Genomic DNA, 6,083 nt, shown 5'->3' on the forward strand with positions numbered 1-6,083 from the left:
AAGCACCTTTGAAAGCGGTAGCGTTGTTACTCTACCACTTTTCCTCTGCGGACGACCAGATGACGGAGTGCAGATAGAAACACCGGAATAGACAGTTCGTCCACTATCTCGATGTGAACTGCCGAGAAAAGCAGACGAATATGGTCACGTACACCTTCGTTGGCCCACGGTTATGGTAGGAGACTTCAAATAAAATAGCCGGCTCCGCTGACAGAAAGCGGGTTAGAAATACTTTCTATGCCAGGAGATCGGCTGGGCTCTGTTGGACAAGCAAGTGTGGGAACGGTGAAAGCGGGATTCAACGAGATTTCTGCCCCCTCGCATCCAAAACTTCTGACGAGGGTTAGCTGAAGTTGAGGTCCTGCATGCAAGAGCTTTAAGTGATAAAAACTAGCTAAGACAACAGCAAGCGGGTACTTAATAAACCGGGCGATCGAGTGTTTCTTCGAATCTGTCAGTGCGGCGTGTGTGTCCTACTGTATGGTTGTGTTTAGACACACACCAAAAAAATCTGAATTTTATCGTTGACGTAATTGCAAACATGACACAATTCAACAAACCGTAATTTACGAAATGACAGAACATTACCGTGTTTCATTTAATTTTACATGAAACGTATACTTTACATGCGCAATGACGTAAAATTACACTTCCTACCATTCAAAACAAACGCTGTATGTGGAGTAAAATTACATGATTTACGAAATTAAACGTCATGTAAAATTAAAATCAAACGTAAAACTAAGTTATTTTTGATGCTCGTATATGTCAGGGTCAGGAGACGTAAATTTACATTATTTTTTCTAGGTGTGCAGTCTTGCTCCATTGCACTTTCTCTCCTAACATAAACGCCCGCACCTTTGCCTGGACTCAATGGTAGAATCAATTACTACTATTCCTGATTCGTTTCTCTAGTTGGTAATGCGTGTAAATCCCAATCCAATTGTCGAATTTATTCACCACGAATAAGAGAACAACATTTATGACACCCAATTCTGTTTCACTGACTTTAACTTTCGAATCACAACTGGTAGATACACACCAAAAAATTCTGAATTTTATCGTTGACGTAATTGCAAAAATGACATAATTCAACAAACCGTAATTTACGAAATGACGGAACATTACCGTGTTCTATTCAATTTCACATGAAACATATACTTTACATGCGCAATGACATAAAATTACACTACCTACCATTCAGAACAAACGCTGAATGTGGAGTAAAATTACATGATTTACGAAATTAAATGTCATGTAAAATTAAAATCAAACGTAAAACTAAGTCATTTTTGATGCTCGTATATGTCAGGGTCAGGAGACGTAAATTTACACTATTTTTTCTAGGTGTGTATGCTTGCATTTGCCTTCGTAATATTGGCTTGTGCCGAGTATACAACGAAAAATATTGTCGTAGATACTACACGTAAATTGACGTCACTTGCCGAATGGAAAAAAATGCATTATTACACTAGTTTACAAAATAAAATAAAAATCTGAACTTCAATATGTAAAATGAAATTTACCTATAAAATTAAAAGTACGTTCAGTAAAATCCAAATATCTTCGGTTGTAGTGCATCGATTCTATTAACAGAGTTCTACGACAGTATCGATCTTTATAGATTTTCACAGTAGAGGACAAAGTAAAAAATTGTCTACCGCGGTGGTGGAATCGGAGAGAGCGCGCTTGTGGTGGTGATACCGACGAGCAGCTTAACCGGGGAGAGTTTTGAAGTGGAAGGCCTACTTCTCTGCTGAAGAAACAACGCGACGAAGAACGACAGCAAGTGTCACTTTGTCAAACAACGGGCATCGAGTTTACAACGTAACACATGAGGTGTGTTCTACCGGTGGCTTCGTCACCTAAGAGATAGCAAATAACAGGTTTATTTTTCGTTCCTTTTTGTGATAGTTTTTCTTTCTAGGTAAAATGGATGACGAGATGGGAGAACGAGTAACAGACCCTCCCCCTAAGCCTTCTGCTGAAAATGTAAACCCGATTAGAATTAACCCAGAGTCGTCAACGGGACCATGGATTGTATTTATTAGGCGTAAAGTAAAGGCGCTAAATATCATTCAAATTTCGAAAGATTTGACTTCGCGATTCTCGGATGTAAAAGAGATCGTCAAAGTTAATAAAGATAAAATACGCATTGTCGTTGGTAGTCTCAAACAAGCCAATGCAATTGCTTCTTGCGAGCGTGAATATAGAGCGTATATTCCTTCAAAGGAAATTGAAATTGATGGGGTCATCACAGAATCGAGTTTGACTGTTGACGACCTAATTAAGCATGGGGTTGGTCGTTTCAAAGACACCATACTTAAAGACGTAAAGATACTTGAATGCAAGCAATTGCATTCAGTATCACACGAAGGAGATAAAAAAGTTTATTGACTGTCTGACTCGTTTCGAGTGACTTTCGCTGGGTCTGCGCTGCCCAACTATGTCATTATCGATAAGATTCGTCTCTCTGTTCGCCTTTTTATCCCCCGTGTAATGAATTGCCTTAATTGTAAACAACCTTGGCCACACAGCCACTTACTGTTCCAATAAGGCACGGTGTGACATATGGTGGGGTTCTCATCAAGAGGATACATGTAATGAAAATTCAGAAAAATGTTTAATGTGCGGAGAAAACTCGCATGAGCTCCTTGCATGTCCCATTTATAAATCACGCGAGGATAAAATTAAACGATCCTTGAAGGAGAGGTCTAAGCGCTCCTATGCAGAAATGTTGAAAAATGCTACCCCTAAACCCATCTTCCTAGAAAAAACTTACACATCTCTATTTTCGGAACAGTCTGACTCTGACGGAGCGTGCGAAGGCACATCATTTGTTTTACCCGGAAATTCCAGAAAAAGAAAACAGTCTTCTTTTCCCAAGCTACCAAGAAAGGGCCTTAAAATTTCTCCACCAATAGATAAACTGCGCCCAAAACCAAAAAATTCCGATTCAAAACCGAAGTCAATTCCGTCCGGTTTTGGGAATGTACAATCCAAACAGAACACCATTACTGGAAATAATAAAATTTCGACTTCCTCTTAGCCTCAGCCGGGGGTAGGATTATTGAAATTTTCTGAAATTGTTGATTGGATTTTTAAACCATTCAATATTTCTGAACCATTAAAGAGTATACTTTCAGCTTGTTTCCCAACAATTAGAACATTTTTAGAGCAGCTGATTGCTCAATGGCCCATCCTTGCAGTAATTATATCTTTCGATGGATAATTCAACTCCTAAGGTGAAAGACTCCATCACTGTTTTACAGTGGAATTGCAGAAGTATCATACCAAAAAATGATTCCTTAAAAATTTTACTGCATAATTTAAAATGCGATGCTTTTGCTCTATGTGAAACATGGCTTACCTCAAACATTAATTTCAACTTAAATGATTTCAACATTGACAGTATACGTCGTGCCAAAAAATCTAGTTATTGGAGGCGCTTCGTTGATGGCTTGTCTAGAGAAACATCATTGAGTACTCTTTGGAACACAGCCAGAAGAATGAGGAATCGAAACGTAACTAATGAAAGCGAAGATTATTCGAATCGCTGGATAATTAATTTTGCCAAAAAAGTTTGTCCAGATTCTGCTCCTGCGCAGAAAATCATTCGCGATGCTCCCACTAGTAACGATTCCATAGATTCGCCTTTGACAATGATGGAATTTTCAATTGCGCTCCTCTCATGCAACAATAATGCTCTGGGACTAGACAGAATTAAATACAACTTGGTGAAGAATCTGCCTGACCTAGCAAAAAGACGCTTGTTGAATTTATTCAACATGTTTCTTGAGCAGAATATTGTCCCGCGTGACTGGAGATAAGTGAGAGTTATCGCCATTCCAAAACCGGGAAAACCAGCCTGCGATCATAACTCGTATCGACCGATTGCAATGCTATCCTGCATCAGGAAATTGTTGGAAAAAATTATCCTACGACATCTCGACAATTGGGTTGAGGCGAACGGCTTGCTCTCAGATACCCAGTTTGGTTTTCGGAGAGGAAAGGGGACGCCTGGCGCTACTTTCGTCAGAAATCCAACTCGCTTACGCAAAAAAAGAACAAATGGTGTCTGTGTTCTTAGACATAAAAGGAGCATTCGACTCAGTCTCCATTGATGTTCTCTCGGAGAAGCTACATCAATGTGGTCTTTCATCGATATTAAATAATTATTTATACAATTTATTGTCAGAAAAGCACATGCATTTTTCATATGGCGATTTAGCGACACTCAGAATAAGTTACATGGGCCTCCCACAAGGCTCTTGTCTACGCCACCTTCTCTATAATTTTTACGTGAATGACATTGATAATTGTATTGTCAGCCCATGCACTTTAAGACAACTTGCAGATGATGGGGTGGTTTCTGCCACAGGACCTAAAGCCATAAATTTACAACAACCATTGCAAGATAGCTTGGATAATTTATCAATTTGGGCTTTAAAGCTGGGCATCGATTTCTCTACGGAGAAAACAGAGTTGGTCGTTTTCTCAAAGAAGCGTGATCCAGCTCAGCTTCAGCTTCAGCTTCACTTGGTTGGTAGAACAATAGCCCAAGTCCTGACTTTTAAATACCTTGGAATTTGGTTCGATTCTAAAGGCACATGGGGAGGCCACATTAGGTATCTAATAACGAAATGCCAACAAAGGATAAATTTTCTGCGAACAATAACTAGATCATGGTGGGGTTCTCATCCAAGTGACATGATAAGATTGTATCAAACAACAATACTTTCAGTAATGGAATATGGGTGCATCTGTTTCCGTTCAGCTGCGAACACTCACATTATTAAATTGGAACGAATACAGTATCGTTGTTTACGAATCGCCTTAGGTTCCATGCAATCGACACATACGATGAGTCTTGAAGTACTAGCGGGAGTTCTTCACTTAAAAGACCGATTCTGGGATCTCTCTTCTCGTTTACTTATTCGATGTGAGGTTATGAACCCACTGGTAATTGAAAATTTTGAAAGACTTGTCGAGCTTCAACCCCAAACCAGATTCATGACAGTGTATTTCAATCACATGTCACAAGAAATAACGCCTGCTAGGTATGTTCCCACATACGTCAATATACTAGATACTCCTGAATCCACTTTATTCTTCGACACGTCCATGCAAGCAGAGATTCGTGGAATTCCGGATCATCAACGCTCGCGGGAGATCCCTAAAATATTCACAAGTAAATATCAACACATAGACTGCCTTAAAATGTTTTACACTGATGGGTCACGAATCAGTGAGGCCACTGGTTTCGGTATTTTCAACAATAATTTTTCAATTTCTCTCAAACTTGCAGAACCCGCCTCTGTTTATATAGCGGAACTAGCAGCAGTTCACTATAGTTTGCAAATAATTAATACTTTACCCCCGAACCATTACTTTATCCTCACTGATAGTCTCAGCACAATTGCAGCTCTACGCTCAAAGAGGATTGATAATCAAGATCCATTCTTTTTGGGGAAGATACGAGAATCTCTGAGTAACCTAACAAGAAAATGTTATAAATTTACCCTAGTGTGGCTCCCCGCCCATTGCTCTATTGCGGGAAATGAGAAAGCTGATAATTTAGCCAAGATTGGTGCACTAGATGGTGAAATATATGAAAGACCCATCGCTTACAATGAATTTTATAGCGCTTCTCGACAGAGAACGCTTGCTAGTTGGCAAACATCTTGGGACAATGAAGATCTGGGACGATGGCTACACTCAATTATCCCTAAAGTATCAACGAAGGCATGGTTCAAAGGATTGGATGTAAGTCGGGACTTCATCCGTGTGATGTCTAGGCTCATGTCCAATCCTTATACTTTATATGCACATCTCCGTCGTATTGGGCTCGCTGAGGGTAATCATTGTGCTTATGGAGAGGGTTTCCATGACATTGAGCATGTTGTTTGGTCCTGCACTGAATATCGTGAAGCCAGATCACAATTAGTAGATTCTTTACAAGTCCGAGGAAGACCAAGGGACATCCTGGCATATCGCGATCCTCTATACATGGAACTTATCTATCATTTTCTAAAAACAGCGTCTGTAAAAATTTAATTAAATTCATCTCCTCATACTCTCAT

The sequence above is a fragment of the Topomyia yanbarensis genome, chromosome 2, assembly GCF_030247195.1.
Source record: "Topomyia yanbarensis strain Yona2022 chromosome 2, ASM3024719v1, whole genome shotgun sequence".
NCBI lineage: Eukaryota > Metazoa > Arthropoda > Insecta > Diptera > Culicidae > Topomyia > Topomyia yanbarensis.